This window comes from Neomonachus schauinslandi, chromosome 12, assembly GCF_002201575.2.
Source record: "Neomonachus schauinslandi chromosome 12, ASM220157v2, whole genome shotgun sequence".
NCBI classification, from domain to species: domain Eukaryota; kingdom Metazoa; phylum Chordata; class Mammalia; order Carnivora; family Phocidae; genus Neomonachus; species Neomonachus schauinslandi.
Genome location: NC_058414.1, coordinates 75,089,903 through 75,111,037, shown reverse-complemented (window position 1 = coordinate 75,111,037; position 21,135 = coordinate 75,089,903). Strand labels below are relative to the sequence as shown.

The 21,135-nt window shown below is 33.4% G+C and overlaps 1 pseudogene; it reads left to right on the top strand.

The window, feature by feature from the left end:
* Positions 1–2,109: 2,109 nt before the first annotated feature.
* Positions 2,110–2,195, top strand: LOC123326462 (annotated as a pseudogene).
* The last annotated feature ends 18,940 nt before the right edge of the window (positions 2,196–21,135 follow it).

The following is a 21,135-nucleotide window of genomic DNA, read 5'->3' as shown; positions in this document are numbered from 1 at the left end:
TCTATCTTATCATAACAGTGTAAATCCTTATTCTAAATATTTTTTTAAGCTGTGAAAATTGCTATATACTTTTTATACAAAATGTATTTTAAGTTGATATACAATTGACTGAGAAGCAAAAAGTTATTAAATACAATGAATTACAATGAATGGAAAACTAAGAAACCACTTACCAGTGACAGACTAAACATAGTTGGAAGGGAAAAACTGTGCTGAGTTAAAGCTTTTAACAAGCCATGGTCAATATGAAATAGTTTACATTCAAATGTCTACTATAAACTGATGACAGAAATCATATGTATGAATGCAAAATAAATATGACCTGCATTTCAATAACCAAGAAAAATAACAGAGCATATGAATAAAATAATTAGACATTTCAATACTTCATACTTGGAATATGACTTTATGGGACAAATTCAGAAAGTTCATCTATTACTTGGTTATTTGTACTTATAATGTTAGAGCCTTTCTGATGCCCTTTTGCCACCAAGAAAAGAGCAACCATTAAAAGTTAATGCAGTTCTTTGTGCTTTTGGTATGCCTCTATAACAGAAAAAAAGAAAAAAGAAAAGAAAAAAGAAAGAAAGAAAAGAAACAAAACCCATCTCCAAAATAAGATAGTTTCACTGACTGCAAGGACAAGGTGGGTACCTTCCTGTTGCAGGAAAATGTCTTTAAATAAAACAGATTTATTGTAGAGACTTCAAAAAATATTTTTAAACTTAAAGAGATGTGGGAGAATAGCTTTTTAAATAGAGTGGTAAAGAAACGGGCAGATCTTCCACTCATACGTGAAAATATAAAGAAATCGGGCCTTATAATTTAATGGAAAACATTAAAATTCAAATCTCTCTGTCTCCCCAGAAATAAACTAACCAAAGGAGAACAAATCCAACAACCTACTATGTACCCATAAATTATACTTAAAAAATGAGGATTTTCATAAACCCCAATATTAATGGTAAGTAGGGAAATAGGCATTTGAAACCAGCCAGGCTAGCTATAGATAAGACCCCAGAGCAAAATGACAGGAGGAAATTATATAGGAAAAGGAGAATATAGCCATGCTGCATGGGTTATAGAAAAAAAAAATCACTCTGAGATAGGAGTCAGAACTTGAGTGGGGAGATACCACATCACTGAAACAAAGAGGATCATTTTATTAAAAATTATATCTATTTGAAATAAAGGTAAGCATTCTTTTTTTTCCATAACACCTGCTCTGAAACATTAAAACTATTGCAAATCTACACTCTGATTTTCCTGTAGAGTACTAATAGTCTCTATTTCATCTGCAGACACTTGTTCTAATCTCTCCTCTGTCTCTCACTAAAGCCATGACTCCAGGTCTAACTGCCAGCATAAAGTTCTGACACTAAGAAGAAGTCAATGTAAATTTACTAAAAGCTTAATGCCAACTCTTTCCCATTCCTATTCATTTATAATCATTAAGTTCACTTATTTCTTGAGCAGATTCTTTTTTTTCTTGATTGCCAACACCTTTTTAAAAAATGTGTGTCAGGTAAGATTATCCTCTGCTCAGAATTCTTCAGCGGCATCCAATCTCAACATAAAATATGTTCTTAACATTGATACATAAGGTCCTACATGACCTGACCCTTGCTGTAGCTTTGACATTATGTCTTACTACTTGTTCTACTTTAGCCATCCACTATTCCTCAAATATTCCAGCCACACCTCTCCAAAATGACTTAACATCTGCAGTTTCTCCTGCCTGAAACACTCTTTCCTCAGAGCTACATAGCTCAAGCTCTTTTTTTGTTTTTGTGTCCTTAAATATCACTTTCTTAGTGAGCAACATAATATTTCCTTTTCCTCTTTTTAGCACTTAGTGATATCTAATTGATGATGATTAGATAGATATAGATAGATAGATAGCTCTTTTTTTTTCACCATTAATTTTATTTTTTTAAATTTAGTTTAACATTTTGATTCTGGTATAAACATGGTTCTTTTTTTTTCCTTAGGTTATGTTAATCACCATACATTACATCATTAGTTTTTGATGTAGTGTTCTATGATTCATTGTTTGTGTATAACACCCAGTGCTCCATGCAGTACTTGCCCTCTTTAATACCCATCACCAACTTTGCGCAGTGGCAGTATCGTAGCCAATGAGGTTTATCTGAGGCGCGATTATTGCTAATTGAAAACTTTTAATACCCATCACCAGGCTAACCCATCCCCCCACCCCCTCCCCTCTAGAACCCTCAGTTTGTTTCTCAGAGTCCATAGTCTCTCATGGTTCGTCTCCCCCTCCAATTTCTCCCCTTCATTCTTTCCTTCCTGCTAAGATAGATAGCTCTTCTATATTTTATTTCTCCTCCTATAGAATATAAAATCTTTTTTTTTAAAGATTTTATTTATTTTTTAGAGAGCGAGCGAGAGAGAAACAGCATGAGAGGGGAGAGGGTCAGAGGGAGAAGCAGGCTCCCTGCTGAGCCGGAAGCCCGATGTGGGACTCGATCCCAGGACCCTGGGATCATGACCTGAGCCGAAGGCAGACGCCCAACCATCTGAGCTACCCAGGCACCCTAGAATATAAATTCTATTAGGACAGGAAAATTTGCCTTTTGTTAGTTTTTTTTTGTCCCTTATCTCAAGCACTCAAAGCAATGTCTAGCACAGGGTAGAAATTCAAGAATTATTTGATAAATAAGTGAATGCTATAGTTTTAGACTATACCACTAAATGACTTGAGAAAAATTATTCCTTGAGGTGTAAGGAGAAAGCTATAATCCCCAGTCATTTTATAATAGATAGAAACATTTTCACTCTGTGCAAAACTCCACTGAATTTTTATTTTAAGAGATATCTAATTGAAAAGAACAATCTGGTTATCTAGTTGGGTTTGTTTGTTTGTTTGTTTAGTTTAGTGTTAAGTCACAATTATTATAAAAACAACCAATTCTATCATGTCAAAAATGAATAAAGTTCTCTTTGAATAAAAATACACAGGCCACCTAGTGGAAATTATATGTGATAGATTCTCTGTAAAGTGAAAAGATGAAAGACCAACAGACTATGGTCTTTGATATACGACCTTTGGCATAAATTGTTAGCTTGCTGAGTTCTTAGATATCATCATGTAAGGACAAGTGGTTTTGTCATACCATTGCTAAACAACTATATATGAAAACACCATAAATTTCCCAATCAAAACTGTTTTAAAATTCAGTAAGCTAATTTGCTAACAACAAGGTATTGTAAAAGAAAATGATACTTAGAATGATAATTTGCCACCCTTAAATTTACTCATTTAGATTAAGATTTTGTACCCATGTATAAACAAACATACTGCACTACTCATGCTGCAAAATTTTAAAGTAAATCATACAAATTAATAATTATTAAAATAATTATTTTAAATATAAAATATTTTATGCTACAATATATGTGTATAAATATAATGGAAATTATAACGAAGTCTTAATTTCCCTAAATTTCTTGATCTCTTAAGTGAAAAGACAGAATGTAAAAAGCAAACTATGATTATAAGAATAAAATTTATTTTAAGAAAATTACTCAAGTGAAATTTTTGACACTACAGTAGTATTTTCTGAATAATAATTTCTATTTAAATTATTTTCTTTCATGTTTTGCCAATTTTTTATTATGTTAAGTTAAAAAAATAAAAAATAAATATGTTCTTTAATGTCATAGTTATGCTGAAAAGATGATGAAAAGTAAAATAGGAAACATCCTGATATACAGAGTCATACAAATATGGTTGGAAACATCTTGATATGAGATGTGAGGAACTGGGTAATAATTTTGAGGAAAGATTCAGATTAACAATAATTTCAATGCTGTATGTTTTAGCATTTAACCTGATACTACTGAATTGAATCCTTCATATTATTGGTTTAGTTGATCAGTTATTTGGTTGTGTCTACAGACATATGACCAATGGCAGAATCATTAAGAATGATGAAAGTTTGGGGCGCCTGGGTGGCTCAGTTGGTTAGGCGACTGCCTTCAGCTCAGGTCATGATCCTGGAGTCCCGGGATCGAGTCCCGCATCGGGCTTCCTGCTCAGCAGGGAGTCTGCTTCTCCCTCTGACCCTCCCCCCTCTCATGTGCTCTCTCTCTCTCTCTCTCATTCTCTCAAATAAATAAATAAAATCTTTAAAAAAAAAAAAGGAATGATGAAAGTTTGAAACAGCAGTAAGAAAATAAATGCACCAAATGGGTACATACATATACCACCATGACCATACAAAAGAGATCATTTTGAAAGAGCTATCTAGTAGTTTTTTATTTCCCCTATTTTTTATCATTGAAACAGCATTTTCCAAGATTCCATTAATTGAAATCACTGGAGATACAGTGACTGACAGGCCTTAGTTCAGTTAAAAATTATATGCAGAGTTTACCAACAGTGTTACTATTGACCTCCAAAGACAAGGAATGATTCATCATCTTTCTTCCCCACCTAAAACACTATTTCTACTCCTTGACTTATTTTCTTGTTGACTCTTTGCCCATAAATCTGACTAGCAACAAGATTTATTTGACATTCCCTAGTAGATCATTACTTTGTACACTAATAAACCCTTGTACTGTCAAAGAGTGGTGGTGATTATTTTACACAGTAATCAACTTGGTTTTAGTATGTTCTGAATATACAAAGCAGATGGGAGAAAATTAAATGTTACTATTTGTAAAACTTCCATTAAGGAGAAAAATCAACTAAAACAACACAAGGAAATAAACTGCTACTCAATACACATGGTTACCTATTAGCAAGCTGTGACATGTTACTATATTTATACAAAAATAATCAAAGGAATAATGTTAATTATAAATGGCCACATAACAGAGAATGTACCAATACTAATATTTCCATATATTCCTAAAAACAGAAAATACATAAAAATAGATTAATATACTTAGCACAGTTGACCATTTTACTAAAATATCTTGAAAGTAGCCTTTTCACTTTGTTTAAATATAATACCTCAGAGTGAGTTAAGTGCCTAAGTGCCCCACTTTTACCTACTCCTTTAACTCTATAATTAAACAAGTGCTACACACAATTAAATTTTTCTAAGACTAGAATCAAAGTCATTAAGTTACCAATAAAAAGATTATATAGATTCTCAAGATATACCTCAAAAATGTCAAGAATCACTTTTAAACATTCTATGAGGAGAATAGCACTCAAATAAAGGCTGTAGGATTTTTATTTGATATTCATATTTTAGTGCCTTTGATTATCTATGGACTATATAAGATTTCTTATTTATTATATCAGAAAAACATAGGTCTCTTCAAATTCTGTTGGAATTAGATATGGTTTTTTTATGGAAAAACTGTAACAAATGCTCCACATTTATTAGTTTACCCCTTTCAGATGTGTTTATTAAATAACATTTTTGGTGCATAGAATAGGAATTGAGAGATTGCTTTGCTTCATTGTCTTTATTTATTTATTTATTTATTTATTTATTTATTTATTTATTTATTTATTTGCAGGCATGTGGTATTTTCTTATGGTCACAGCCCTGGTAAGCTAATATATCCTTGTTTATAGACAAACAAGTATAAGGAATATACAACATCATGTCAAGTGCAGGTGTTCAGAAAATGTCTTATTTGGCCTTCCAATCCATATCTGAGATTTCAAAGACAGTATTTTTTTTTTTTACTGTACTGTACTGCTACCCTTCCTCATCTCCTTTCCTAATAAATATCACTATTACAACTTTATACTTATTTATGCAAGTCTTTATTTAATGAGAATGGCATAATATAGAATATTCGATTCCAATTCAACCTACATTGCCTCCCTCTCCCTCCATTCCAGGCAAAGCAGCTAAGTCATATGTGGTGAGACAATCACTGAGACATTAATTTATGATTTGTTCCCAGTGCTGTCAATATATGTAACAAATAAGATGTGACGTTAAATTTGCTTTCCTCAAGGGCCTATTAATGCCCTTAAAAAAAACATTAATATCTTAACCAAAGGCAAAGTTAAGCTATAATTTGTATAGCTCTAGCAGTCAGCCCCGAAAAGATTACTGGATTTAAACTAGGGAAAAGGCAGCAAAGAAGCCATCTTCAAAGTAGCCTGGATCAATGAGCATATTACTTGGGATCTGTGTGATAGGCTAAAGGAAAGTCTCCCCTCCGGGCTTGTAAGTAGGATTCTAAGGAAGACAGTTTTCCCACTTCATCCAGTTTTACAGCTGAAAATGGATTTCATCCCAGCCTGGAGAATAGATGCATTGAGTAGCTTAAACAGGGTTTCAAAAAATAAACAGATATAGTGTTTATTTTTTGCACTATGGCATATTTATTGCATGATTAAGTTTTAATTCCTTTGACTTGTAATAGTCTTCTGACTCACTCAAATGGCATTGCATAGTAACACTGTGGAGAAAAAAGTAGAGGTCAGTAGAGTAAAATGTGATTTCTTTAGATTATGTTTCCCTTTGTCCTCTGCATAAAGTGAGATAGATGCTTCTGTCCCAGTGGCAACCAGAGCAAATTGGGCCATGGGTCACAGCAGAGAGGGACACAAATGAGGATGTACAAAGCTGAGGTACAACTTCTGATCAGATAATACAGAAATGATCTAAAAGAGAATACTTATTTTCTACTTCTATTGCAGAAGACAGAAAATGGATTCATCAAAATGTGTGTGTCAGGGGGAGTGTCAGAAAGGCCAATATTGGGGCGTCTGGGTGGCTCAGTCGTTAAGCGTCTGCCTTCGGCTCAGGTCATGATCCCAGGGTCCTGCGATCAAGCCCCACATCGGGCTCCCTGCTCAGCGGGAAGCCTGCTTCTCCCTCTCCCACTCCCCCTGCTTGTGTTCCCTCTCTCGCTGTGTCTCTCTCTGTCAAATAAATAAATAAAATCTTAAAAAAAAAAAAAAGAAAGGCCAATATTACTAGGGAGATGTATAGATGAGTCTTACTATTAAAATATTTTTAACCAGTATACCTTATTGCCTGGCCCATGACAGATAATGATTTATCCTATATATTTATGCTGAGACTCTCAAAAAAGGAACAAGAAAATTTTTAGGCTTTCTTAGGACAATAAAATCAAGCAAGAGCCTTGGGGATCAAAAGTAGTCAGGTTGAGCCTTTCAGATCAAGCTTAAAGTATCTTTTTTTTTTTTTTTTTATATTTTAGCACTTTGGAGAATGTATACTTGTCCATTAAAACATTAAGACTGAATATTTGAATTTACAATGTAGTTCATTGTGCTATTCCATTAGCCCACCACTTATTGAATTAGAGCCATGTGACATTTGGCTAATTAAGAAAATAAGAATATATTAAAATGCTTGATGTGAATAGATGTAATTTAATTATAGCATTCAAAAATCACTTTGGTACTTCTACAAATCTACTCAATTTTTACTTTTATAATATCAAAATTGTATTAATTATTATTTAAATCTGGAGAAGTCTATATTGATCAGTTAGTCAAACTCCCTCTCTTTATAGTTGCAGAAACTGAAACACAATAATAAATAATGAGGTTATTTTCAATCAACATTATGACTTTCCTTTGGTAAAAAATACTGTATTTCATCTATTTTTAATTAAGAAGAATATTGAACATTATTGGAAAGAGTTTGAATCCTATATGCAAGTTAGATATCATAAATTAGATGGATGTTTAATCAAACCTAGCAAAGGATCTAATACCTTACATTACATTTGCGCTTAGTTTTTTAATAGAAAAGAGATTTCTGAGCCACATTCAACAAAACTCTGTAGTGATAGAGAAGTGGAGAAAAGGTGAGTAGATTGTACAGGAGAAGCTGCAGGGCCTCCACTCACGCTCGACAAAAACATAACAGATGCACAGATTTTTAGATGGAGGCATATGAAAATGCCAATTATTAATTTCTTATAACCACAATCAGTTTGAATTTTCAGTTTTTGAACCTCTTGTTCCACTCTCTTTTCTCTAATGTATTTTCTTCTCTATATTTTCTTATAGTTTTTAATATCTGAGAGACTTCACATTGTTTAAATTTGAACAAAGCTTTATAATCAAGATAAAAGTACTCAGTTCAACTCTCTTTATTTTTATAAACACCTGTGTTCTCTCATCTTTTAAATTTTCTTATAATTTTTACCATCTGTTATTAATAAGGTGAATTGCTTGCCACTCCCCAAGGAAGTCATTCTCTCTCTCTCCTGCTTCTGTGTTTAGCTGTGCTCTGCCCTATCTCTAGAACTATTTTCCACAAAAGTTATTTCCTCCATCATGATTTTCTCAATGCCTTCAGATGTAAGTATCTGCCGGTCCATCAGGTATTTCTAGTCTCTTTGCTCTGAGCTTTAATATCATTCACAGGACCATGTCTGGCACAAAGGTACATAAAATATATTGATTATAATATATCAACATTTGATTGCTATCACAAATTGAGAAATTATATGTTGTCCCTACTATATATTATTTTTGGATTATGTCTTTTCTAAGAAGAGCAAACTAAATATAGATTAAGTACATCAAATAAATATGTATTTAAAAGTAGTAGATATTGGGCGCCTGGGTGGCTCAGTTGGTTAAGCGACTGCCTTCGGCTCAGGTCATGATCCTGGAGTCCCTGGATCGAGTCCCGTATCGGGCTCCCTGCTCAGCAGGGAGCCTGCTTCTGCCTCTGACCCTCCCCCCTCTCATGTGCTCTCTCTCTCTCATTCTCTCTGTCTCAAATAAATAAATAAAATCTTTAAAAAAAAAAGTAGTAGATATTAAGAGAAAATTTATAAGGTTTTCCTACATGCATTCCTCTATGAAACAAATGCATCTAAAGAATACAATGGATTAATTGTTGCAGATGCTATATTATGCCAAAAATATCTCCTCTTTAGAACCCAAATGTTCATTTTCCAGCTGCCAGAAGTGTGACTGTTGATAGTTCATAAGAGACTCCTTAGGAATTATTCTCTGCGAAACAGAGCTGCCTCACCTAAGTTTATACCCCATCACTATGTGCAGATTTGTCGATGACTGGGCAATACTGGAAATGTGAGGGCACAAGACCCTTTACCTCAATTCTGGACAGTTCTTAGTGTTCATGCCAGCTCTATGGCTCCCCCTGTGGCAACAACAGGCCTCTGTTGTGACCATATCCCAGTTTTACTGATTCCTATACCACCTTGCTTCCTTCACTCCCTTGCAGATAATGCCTCCAAGAACACTGCTCAGTAAATTCCCTGCATGTAAATCATCATGTCAGAAACTGTCTCCCCGGAAACCAGACTGCATCAAACCAAAGCACTTTATGAGAGAATCTGTCAGTTTTGAAAACCTGCTGAACCCAGAATGCCAGCCAACACTTCCTCAGGGTGGTACTATTTAAGAAGGGCCTTTTGAGATTGTACTCCCATTTTCTTCTCCCCAGCTCCTCCTATACCATCCTGCAATTAGCAAAGTTGGAGAAAAGGGTAAGACTTCTAGATGAAAAAGAAAGAAAAGAAGGAAAAGAAAAGAAAGGAGGGAGGGAGGAAAGGAAAGAAAGAGAAAAGAAAAAGAAAGTTTATTTCCTTCCCTATTCAAGAACCAGGCTACTGTGCTCCAGAACAATGCACATAAATTTGGAAATGTGTAATACTACACTAAAGCAGTCATTTAATTAGAAACAGAGACTATTTTAGGGGCCAGTGTGACCAGACAACTTTTCACTATCTGACCAATGAAGTCATGGATTCTCTGGTATCCAACCCAGGCAGATGTAATAAACAAATTCTCAGAGAAAGCAAAACAATCAAATTGTGTTCTGTTGCATTCAGCACCCAACCTGTTCAATCTTGTGGACTGCATATGGAAATTAGGCAAAACAAAGTAGTGACGGTGTCTTTGCATATTAGTCTCTTTCCTGAGACCTGATTCTTGAGCATTTTATTGTCCTGCCCAATTACTGAATGTGGTAAATAGAAATGTTTTTCAAAGTTCATGAGCAGTGAATGAAGACCTACCAATTTTGTACCTAAAAAGGCAAAGAGAACAGAGAATGGACTTTGAAAGACAAACTTTGGAGGTAAGGAACAGGTGTTAGTAGACAGTGTTATGGGAAATGTTCACAGATGCTGATGTGACATATTTCTAAAACTTACAGAAAAAGAATAAATATTTATTGAGAACCCACAAGGTAAGTCCTATTGAGGTGCTGTTGTTAAGTTCCTCTGAAGTACAGAGAGACAAGAATTGGCATCATACTTGCAACCCTTAACTGAATGATAGAGAAGACTGTGAGATAGACAGTAGATACAAATTAATGATTGATACTTAAGAGAAGATTGTTCTCACTTTCTTAAACACAAGACTATACTTATTTTTTTACTTTTTGTGTGGGTTTAGGATAATAGAGCCAGATGTAAATCAGCAATTTAGGAAAGATTAACCAAACAAGTTTTAGGCTGTGAAATATATTTTCTCACTTCTTCAATTTTCTTCTACTGGAAAGGCAATTACTAGTTGTGCACATAAACATAGAGGAAAGGCGTCACAATTATCTTTGTGTTAATACAAGTCCTATTCTGATACTTGAGTAAAATAGGAGATTTGACAACAGCTATTTTAAAACAAATTCATGAAAGATCCACAACTAATGTCATCCTCAATGGGGAAAAACAGAGCTTTTTCTCTACAGTCAGGAAAAAAACAGGGATGTTCACTCTCACACTGTTATTTAACATAGTACTAGAAGTCCTAGTTTCAGCAATCAAACAACAAAAAGAAATAAAATGCATCCAAATTGGCAAGGAAGAAGTAAAACTTTTATTATTCGCAGATGGCATGATACTCTATATAGAAAACCAAAGAGACTCTATCAAAAACTGCTAGAACTGATAAACAAATTCAGTAAAGTCACAGGATATAAAATCAATGTACAGAAATCTGTTGCATTTCCAAACACCAATAATGAAGCAGTAGAAAGAGAAATTAAGGAATTGATCCCATTTACAACTGCACCAAATACCATAAGATACCTATGAATAACCATAACCAAATAGGTGAAAGACGTGTACTCTGAAAACTTTAAAACACTGATGAAAAAAAAATGAAGATGACACAAAGAAATGGAAAAACAGAGCTGCGTGGTTGATTCAGTTGCTTAAGCATCTGGCTTTGGCTCAGGTCATAATCTCAGGGTCCTGGAATTGAGCCCTGTGTCTGGCTCCATGCTCAGTGGGGAGTCTGCTTCTCTCTCTCCCTCTTCCTCTCCCCCCCCACTCATGCTTGTGCTCTCTCTCTCAAATAAATAAATAAATAACCCCCCCCCAAAAAAAGCAATGGAAAGATATTCCATACTCATGGATCAGAAGAACAAATATTGTTAAAAAGTCTATACTACCCAAAGCAATCTACACATTTAATGCAGTCTCTATCAAAATACAATAGCATTTCTCACAGAGCTAGAACAATCTTAAAATTTGTATGGAAACCCAGAGACCCCAAATAGCCAAAGTAACCTTGAAGAAGAAAAGCAAAGCTGGAAGCATCACAACTCCAAACAAAGCTATTACAAAGCTATAGTGATCAAAATAGTATGGCACTGGAAGAAAAAGAGACATATGATCAATGGAACAGAATAGAAAACTCAGAAATAAACCCACACCCACTGGAATATTACTCCACCCTAAAAAATAATGAAATCTTGCCATTTGCAAGGACATAGATGGGGTTAGAGAAGATTATGTTAAGCAAAATAAGTCATTCAGAAAAAGACAAATACCATAAGATTTCACTCATATGTGGAATTTGTGGAACAAAACAAATGAACAAAGGGGAAAAAAGAGTGAGGCAAACCATAAGAGACTCTTAACTATAGGGAACAAACTGATGGGTTACCAGAGGGGAGGTGTGTGGGTTGGTGAGTCTGGATTAAATAGGGTAATGGGGATTGGTACTTGCTGTGATGAGCATCAGGTGTTGTATGGATATGTTGAATCACTATCTTGAAACCTGAAACTAATATTACACTGTATGTTAACTAACTGGAATTTAAATAAAATTTAAATAAAAAATTAAAAAATTAAACAAATACATAAGAATGGTCTCAAAAACGATGGACTCTGAAAAACAAACAGGGTTCTAGAGGGGAGGGGGGTGGGAGGATGGGTTAGCCTGGTGGTGGGTATTGAGGAGGGCACATTCTGCATGGAGCACTGGGTGTTATGCACAAACAATGAATCATGGAACACTACATCTAAAAATAATGATGTAATGTATGGGGATTAACATAAGAATAAAAAAAAAAAAAAAGAATGGTCTCAAAAATTGCCATTATCTATGTGCTTTATGGGGAAAATGTTTTTATTTTCTGTGAAAACAACCCTGCTTCACTTACCAACAACTTTACTCTTAATTGTTGGCACAAGAAAAAAAAAATCATAAAAAGACAACAAAGCAAACAGAAGGAAAAACCTTATTTGTAATTTGCTCTCTCAGAACCAACACTTCTTCCTTACTTGCTCTTAACTTCTGTATCTAATAACATGAATTCCTGGCAGAAAAGACAACCCGAAATGGATTACCCACTAATTTATATATATGGTTTCCTCATGCCAAAGATAAAATTAAAATACCTAATATTTTATTTATGGTGCATGGTAGTTAAAATTGCTAAATAACTATATCAACTATTCCACAAATCTGTTTCTAATCCATTATTCTGGCTTTATCAGAAGAAGGTCATAAAGTTAAGGAAGATAAATGCTGCAGGTGTTTAATCAACAGCACAGTCCCTTTTGTAATGTGTGCTTCGGCTCTTCTTTTCATCATATATCTTCATGAAAGGTGATGTTATTTGGAAACTTTCTGTTGATGGTCTCAGATCATTACTGAAGATGAGGATATAACCTAAGTGTTTTCTCAGGACAGTTCTCAGCTCTGGTGTACCCTTCCCCTTCCACTTCATCAATTCTACCCAGTCTGAATTTCTTGACCTTTTGAGGCAAGATGCCAATTACATCTCTTTACTCAGGCATTTCTGAGATTATGAGTAAAATTTTGTCTTAAGGATGAATTTATCTATTAAGGGATTAGCTTTCAGTTGTTAATGATCATTACTAGTGCAAAGTATTCAACTGTGTGTTCTGAGTGTGTGTGTTCAGATGTTGAAAAGATAGAAAATAGAATATATGTTTTTTTAAAAAAGCAATATAATTTACATTAATTAATTTGAATATGGTCTTAGGGTCTAGCTGAAGCCAGGGTTTCACTGAAAAAGTACAATTTCTCCCTAATGCCAAGGAAGGAGATGAGAAAAATCTGTCATTGAGTATCTTACCAACCTAAAAAAAAGTGTTACTGTATCTTAGTAAGAAATATGCTTCATGTTTTATAACTTTGTATCTTCTCAAAATATAATCACGCTACTTTCATATAAAACAGGAATTGTGCCTTTCAAAAGGAAGTCTACAATATCAAAAAATCTACCCATTCATTAATGCTAACACCCACATCAGGGATAACTGACTCTCATGACTCTTGAGGTAACTGCAAAGCGTGCTCATGTACGCTCACACACACTCACATGCACATCTGTCCTTTCAAAATTAAAGTTTAAAAACTACACTAAATGCATTAGTGCAAAGGAAAGACAAAATCAAACTTTCTAAGTACAAGGCTCTAAAAACAATAATACCACATCCGCATTGCTCCCAAAGAAAAACCGACAGTCGGATGGAAAACCACCAGTGTTAGTATTAGGATTACATATCAGCAGTTATGCTGCTGACATGAAGAGGTTCACGCCTAATATTTAAACTTCAGTACTCTAATAGGATAAATGAGAAATCTTCAAAATATTAAATTAAATCATAATAATTAGATGATTAGATGTTACATGTTATGTTCTATAGTTCTATAGTTTGGTTGCTAAAAAAGGAAGCAAAGTCAAACTGGCTAGTTCAGAAGCAGTTCTTGCAACAGTACAGTCTAATAGGATCTAATTATTTTATAATCGCATTTTCTGTTCTAATTATTGTATACCTAAACATAGAATTATGCTATTTAAATTTTTTTTCTTTCTTTATGGAGTTTGAACAACTATAAGAGGCCAAGCCAATGAAATTCTCACCTGAAATATTGAAAATGTAACCATATATATTGGTAAAAAGTAAATTTTAGAAATCTATTCACCAACTCTGAGGTATTCTTAATTTAATTACATAGCAGTTATGCTAGAAATCAAATATGTATTCTTATTGTAAGGTTCATAAATGTATTTATACCTCTGCATCTGTATCTATCCAAATACATGAAGGTAGGGTGCCATAGCATCATTGATTCTTCTACTTCACTCTCCCTAAATACTTCAGTAAGCTAAAGTTAAGGCATTTCGTATTTTCACATGTGCTAAGTTGCAAAATGGAAGGTTGGGGCAAAATATACTTTAACATCCTTTTGAGTTAGAATTTGAATGGTGGGAGACGATAAAACACAATGTTAGATGTCAATTTATTTCACTTTGATGTTGGAATGAGAGAATTATACTCATTCGGCCAACAATATCAAAGTCAAGGTACCTTGCATGTATTGTGTGTAGCTTCCAGATGATCTGCTAGGACAGAATCCTTCACTTCCCAAAAAAATGTGATGGAGCATTTCAATGCCCATTATTAGTCATCACTCCTTTGTTAACTTTTTTTAGTTTTATAGACTCATTTCCAAACTCCACAGTTTATTTCTATTTTTTTTTCCTTAGCAAGTGGACAAAGTTAAAATGAAAATGATTATAAATCTGGCATCCCTCCAAAGTTGGAGAAAAACAATCTTTTTTCCAATGGAAGGAAAACTTTCCATTCCAACAAAATAAAAGTCTTCTACAGATTAAGATTTTCTTGCCAGTATTTAAAAATTTAGCATTGGCAGAGGGAGGGGGGATCTTTTGTTAGATTATTCTTGAATTTAAAAAAAAATGTAATTGCTATGAATACAAGTAACATAGGCCTGTCTGACAAGCAGAGTGACAGCTTGAATTCTAAAATATATCACACTTATATTTGAGTCTAATTTAATTTTTCCTCTACCAGCAGGGTATCCTGAAACAGATGCTTTTAAGAATGTCATACAAATCTGCTCTGTTTATCTTGCATTGCTGTGCTTTTTTTCTCTTTCTTTCTTTCTTTCTTTCTTTTTTTTTTATTGATTCTCTCAACCTAGCAGGAGTCTTATGATTCCTGACTGGTTCAGTAACTCCATGACTCATCACATAAATTACTCTATAAAATTGTGTGTGCAGTCAATCTATACCCTATCTAGATGTTTCACATATTAGGGCTGAAAAATGAATGCCATCACAGAAATAAATTTAGGAAACCAAACCAAAGTTAAAACTCTTTTAAACAAAACTGTATTTTAAGAAATGAGCTTAGGTGAGGTAAGATAATTTAGTATTTCCAGGTGTATTTCTTACCTGAAAAATGGGAGGTTTAAATCAAATGTTAGAGTCCTTTGAGTCAGAAATTTGAATCAATGGGTCATTTTATTTAAATGCCAGAATTAGGGCGCCCGGGTGGCTCAGTTGGTTAAGCGACTGCCTTCGGCTCAGGTCATGATCCCGGAGTCCTGGGATCGAGTCCCACATCGGGCTCCCGGCTCAGCAGGGAGCCTGCTTCTCCCTCTGACCCTATCCCCTCTCATGCTGTTTCTCTCTCTCTCTCTCTAATAAATAAAAAAATATCTAAAAAAAAAAAAATGCCAGAATTAGGGAAATATGCCCATTCAAAAACTAATGATGTAATATATGGTGATTAACATAATAAAATTTTAAAAATTTAAAAAATAAAAGCAAATTCAAAATTATTAATTTTTTAAATGTTATTTTTCTAGTCTCATTTTTATTGTCTATTTCTCTTTATATTTACAAATACTTTAATATGTGGATATTTTAGAAGACAAGATAATGAGGTAGTATCACCCACAGATCACACTTCTAAAAGAAGAAGCCACACAAGAGGATTAACTCACGTAAACATTTGGTCTTTACAAGGGCCAATGGGCAAATATCATACTGCACAGTTAATTTCTGAAACTTTAGGGAAAGTTTTTATTCTTTAGCTAGAAAACCAGTGGAAAATTATGCTAATACTGATTATTTATAAGAATATTTATTCTCGGGGCGCCTGGGTGGCTCAGTCATTAAGCGTCTGCCTTCAGCTCGGGTCATGATCCCAGGGTCCTGGGATCGAGCCCCACATCGGGCTCCCTGCTCCGCGGGAAGCCTGCTTCTCTCTCTCTCCCACTCCCCCTGCTTGTGTTCCCTCTCTCGCTGTGTCTCTCTCTGTCAAATAAATAAATAAAATCTTTAAAAAAAAAAAGAATATTTATTCTCACTTCCAGTAAAAATCCTAAGGACTTAAAATAATGGAAATTCATATAGGTTCCAATTATATAGATACATACATACATAATACATATTTTAAAGCCCAAACCAAACCAGCATGAAATTTTAACCACTTGAGCCCCAGTCTTAATTTTACCTAGTTACAATTCTCTCTTAAAACCCAATTTCAAAGGCACTCTAAACCAGAAGCATACTGGCAAACTTGTATTAGTGACTTTGAGACAATTGTTTCATTTTTATCAGTTCAGCTTAAGTACCTCTTTAAAATATTATAAAGCTTAAATATCTTTAAAGGAAAGAATGCTGTGTATAGTGCTTAAACAAAAATTACAGGTAATATTGAACAAATCCAGAATATAAGGGAGTTTTGTTGTTGTTGTTATTGTTATGTTTTCTGTGCAGAAGAACATCATAGTTTTGTAGGCACTGAATTTTCTGATAGCTTTTATTTTACCTACACTCTATCTCGGTAGTCGAAGAAAGCGATATAAAGCAGCTATTTCCTACCATGAGAATATTAGGGTTTCTATATAGCATAAGTACTGCAGAACACATGTATAAATGCACATTTTCATTATATAATGTATACACAAGTGTATGTCTCATCGTGTATGTCTTAGGTAAAATATGTGTTCCATAATTACCATTTCACCAACTTTTTATATGACACTTGAAATAAATGACAGAGAAAATGCTAAACGCCAAGTATGTCATAATTGTGCAATGTTTTTAGCATACATAAGAAGAAAAAATGTTCACAATAATTTGTTTTTAATTCAGGTAATTGAGAAATCAACGTAACTGTTGATAGAAATCATTGCTAATAAGATGGCTTACAAGTCAATTTATTTGACTTTTAAAAAAATGTTTTGGTAAATTAATGGTAAATATAAGACAAATCTTTCTTTTAGAAGAATTACAGATAATATATGTAGATATACCCCCTTCCAGGACATAGACTTTAATTGCCTCCTTCCCTCTTCTCACCTTTGGGGTGGGCTAGACAGAGTGACTAACTTCTAAAAAAATAGTGTAGAAAAGGGAAAATAGTAACTTTACAGAAGAGACAGCTATCAATCACTACCTTAGCCATATGATGAAACTTATCATCATCAGGAGTGTCGTGTGGATGCCATGATATAATGTGGTTATATTACCGATGTGATATTCTGTCCAAAAACTTATGGCACCTGTCTAACCATGAAAAAATATTAGACAAACTCAGGTTGTAGGCCTTTTACAGAATATTTGAGTAGGTGACATTGAGGCAGTCAAAACAGAAAAAAAGGAAAAGACTGAGAAATTCTCATGGACCAGAGGAGACTGGGGGCATTTGGCAACTAAACACATGTGTTACCCTGGGTTGGATTCTTGGGGAAAAAAAGGAGAGTAATGGAAAGTGGTTAAAATCCAAATAAACCGAGGAATAGTTAATAATAGTGCAGCAATATCTTAGCTTCGATAACTGTGCCTTAATAATGTAAGTTGGTAATAAAAAGGGAAATTAGATGAAAGGTATCAGAAACTCTCTGTACTACTATCCACAAACTTTTCTATAAATCTCAATATATTCCAAAATAAAAAGTTTACCTAAAACCAAAATAAAACAACAATAGTATTTGGGGACATGATACTACATACCACATACATTCAGTGGAAGTTCTCTTAACCACACATTGGTTAGTTTTATATTTAGATTAAACCATTTTTTTTAACCCTTGTCAAAATATGAGGCCTACAACATGAAAAAACTCATAACTAAGAAGATGTGTCTTTCTTCTTCCACCTGTGAAGTCTAAAAATTCAGTTGTGTTTTTCCTCAAAACTTTAACCTAATTATGTTTTTTAAGGTGCATAATCTAAATAATTACTGCATAACTTCTGAGCTTGAAAAATTATTGCTCTGAAAACTGAGTTGTAAAGACACAAACTACATGAATTGCCTAAATTCTGTTGTTAAATTAGTACTGATACTGCAACTTTACCCAGAGAGAAAAATTGTAAAAACCTAGGTGTATCTAATTACTTCAAAGTTTCTATAAGTTCCTGTTACCCTTTAAAGAAAATGAAAAGGAAAGTAAAGATGCCATATTTCAGGTAAGAAGCAGCAAAGATAATGGTTAAACAAAGAATTCATATCTGGGCTATCAGTAAGGTCAAATCCTGTGTTTGCTATTTTCTAGCTTCAGTGATCTTAAAGTTGTCACCAAACATTTTCTATCCCTCAATATCTTCACCATTAAAATGATAGAACATGGAAAAAATAAAATAAAATGATAGAACCCAGAGTTCTGGTGAAAATTAAGTGTGTTAATATATGCATAATATTAATTAAACTAGTACCAGAGAAAATAATAAGTTCCATATAACTTTTAGATATAGTTTATTCAAAAACATATAAGTATACTCAACAAATGGACCCATCCTCAAAGAAACATCCTCCATTTTGAACTAACTGGCCAAGTACAGTTCTGACTACAAAACCTAAGAGGGTGACCTGGTGAAAGCAGCTATAGAAAACATTACAATTTTAATGAGTATCAATGTGAAAAAATATACCAGTCATGGATCTATGTATTCTACTAATCTTGCAATTATTAGAATTATCCTGAAATATTATTAAAATAGTATTGGAAAATAAATAAGACTTAAAATTTTAAATACACAAAACTGGTAAAGCATAAAACTATCTACAATAGGCTATAACTGAAATATGTTGTTCAGTATTAGAGTTAGGTGAATAAGTTTGATGATTTGAAGATCTGGTGACTTTTTCTCTAGTCTGAAGCCATAGATTATAGACCAGATCCATAATCAAGCCTCTCATACTCATTTCATACTGTACTTACTTGGTCAACAAAGTGTGAATGGAGCTAAAGAAAGTTCTTCCTATACTACTAGAAAAAGAAGTTAAACACATGTTTTATTGACATTGATTAGATTTTTCATCTTCAGACAAGAAATCACTCGACATGCATAAAATCTGCAATGCTTTTAAATCATCCCCTTATCAATCAGAACCCATTTTCAACATAATGCATTCCTGAAACTACATCAAATCATAAAGTGGCAATAAAAAGAATAGTATTTTTCTCAAAGAAAAACATGCTATTAGTTATCTCTTCTCAACATACTTCATGTGAATGTATGTTAGAGAAACCTGTATTGGGTATTTTATGATTTATTCTTTGAATTTCAAATGGTTGTTAATATATCTGATAAAGTTTATAGTACATGTAATCGGAGACTTGTACAAGCAAATGTCAGACACAAACATAAGAAAGTACATAGGCATTCACATACATACCTATAATAAATATGAGCTGCATTTTAAATTGTAGCATTTTGCTCCAAGCTGTGTAATACTGGAATATACACTGATTGTAAGATATCATCTGATGCTCTATGTATACACACAGCATCTTAGAAGATTGTGTCAGAAGAAGAGACTTGAACAATATGTATTAGGTCGAATCCTGGAATTTAAAGTGATGGAAGATGAGGACTAGAAAACAGGGCTAAAAATAGCATATAGTCCAGGAAAAGAGAGTTATATGATGTTAGGAAGAATTAAAACAATGAAAGAATGTTATACTTACTTAAAACTCCATTAGGAACAATTAAGTAATGGATAAAAGATGGTGAGAGCCAGGTTTCTCACAGCTAGGGTGGGAATTTATAGATAAACAAGGGGAGGAAGCTAGAATGATTCATGTATTAATAGATTGCATTTGGAGACATTAGTAAGAACTAATAGTAAGACATTAGTAGGTATAGCTTAATATAATACAAGTAGTTAGCATATAGAAATATTTATAGATATATAAATATACAGGTTTGTATGCTTATATATATCTTTGCTCTGTCAGGTAGGAGGGCCTAAAGGTCAATGAGCATATCTAGCATCAGACCTTAGTTTTTAATATGATTGATTCTCTAATAAAAGGAAACCAAGGCTCTTGGAGAAACACTTGTTCTAGGACTTGGAGAAGAAATATATAGATGTGTCAGAACATATTGTTCTAACAGAAAGTAAGGGAGGGCTAAAATAAATAAAACTCAACATCCTGGAATTAAAAAAAAAAAGTAAAAACTAAGGAGATCTGAATAAACTGGAGACTATAGTTAATAACATATCAATATTGGTTAATTAATTGTAAAAAGGATACTATCTAATATAAGATGTTAATAACTAGAAAAACTCTATTAGTTTTACATATATTAGTGTATATGTAAAATTTCTACCTGGGAAGTATCTTCTTAATTCTCATATATAAAATGCTCTAAAAATGGTCTAAAAGTAAAGTCCGTATTATAAAACAACAACAACACACCTCCACTGGTACAGCACTTCTACAAAGGAATTGCCCCCTCCCTAGGGTAGGTCTGTAATTTCTTTTCTTCCAGGTTTAAGTTGAATAAATTAGAAAACTTGATGGTAAAATTTCCCCAATAATAAATACATACTAATAACAACAATAGAAACAGAGGATTGAATTTAAATTATAAGTTTTGATGATAAATCCAAATTATTGTCAAAGGCTCTACTTTAAAAACTACATATATATATATAAAAGTATTATAATGGTAACCAGTACCATTACAGATTGTCTGAAATTTATATTTTATTTTTGAGCCCTGTATCTGTATATTTGGGAAAAAAGTTAAATAATCACCCTAACATAAAACACACTGCAGTGATATATGCAAAAAGGTGGAGAAAAGAGTGAAAGTGTGATATATAGGCTGTATGAACACCTATCTATTACCTATTTATCAA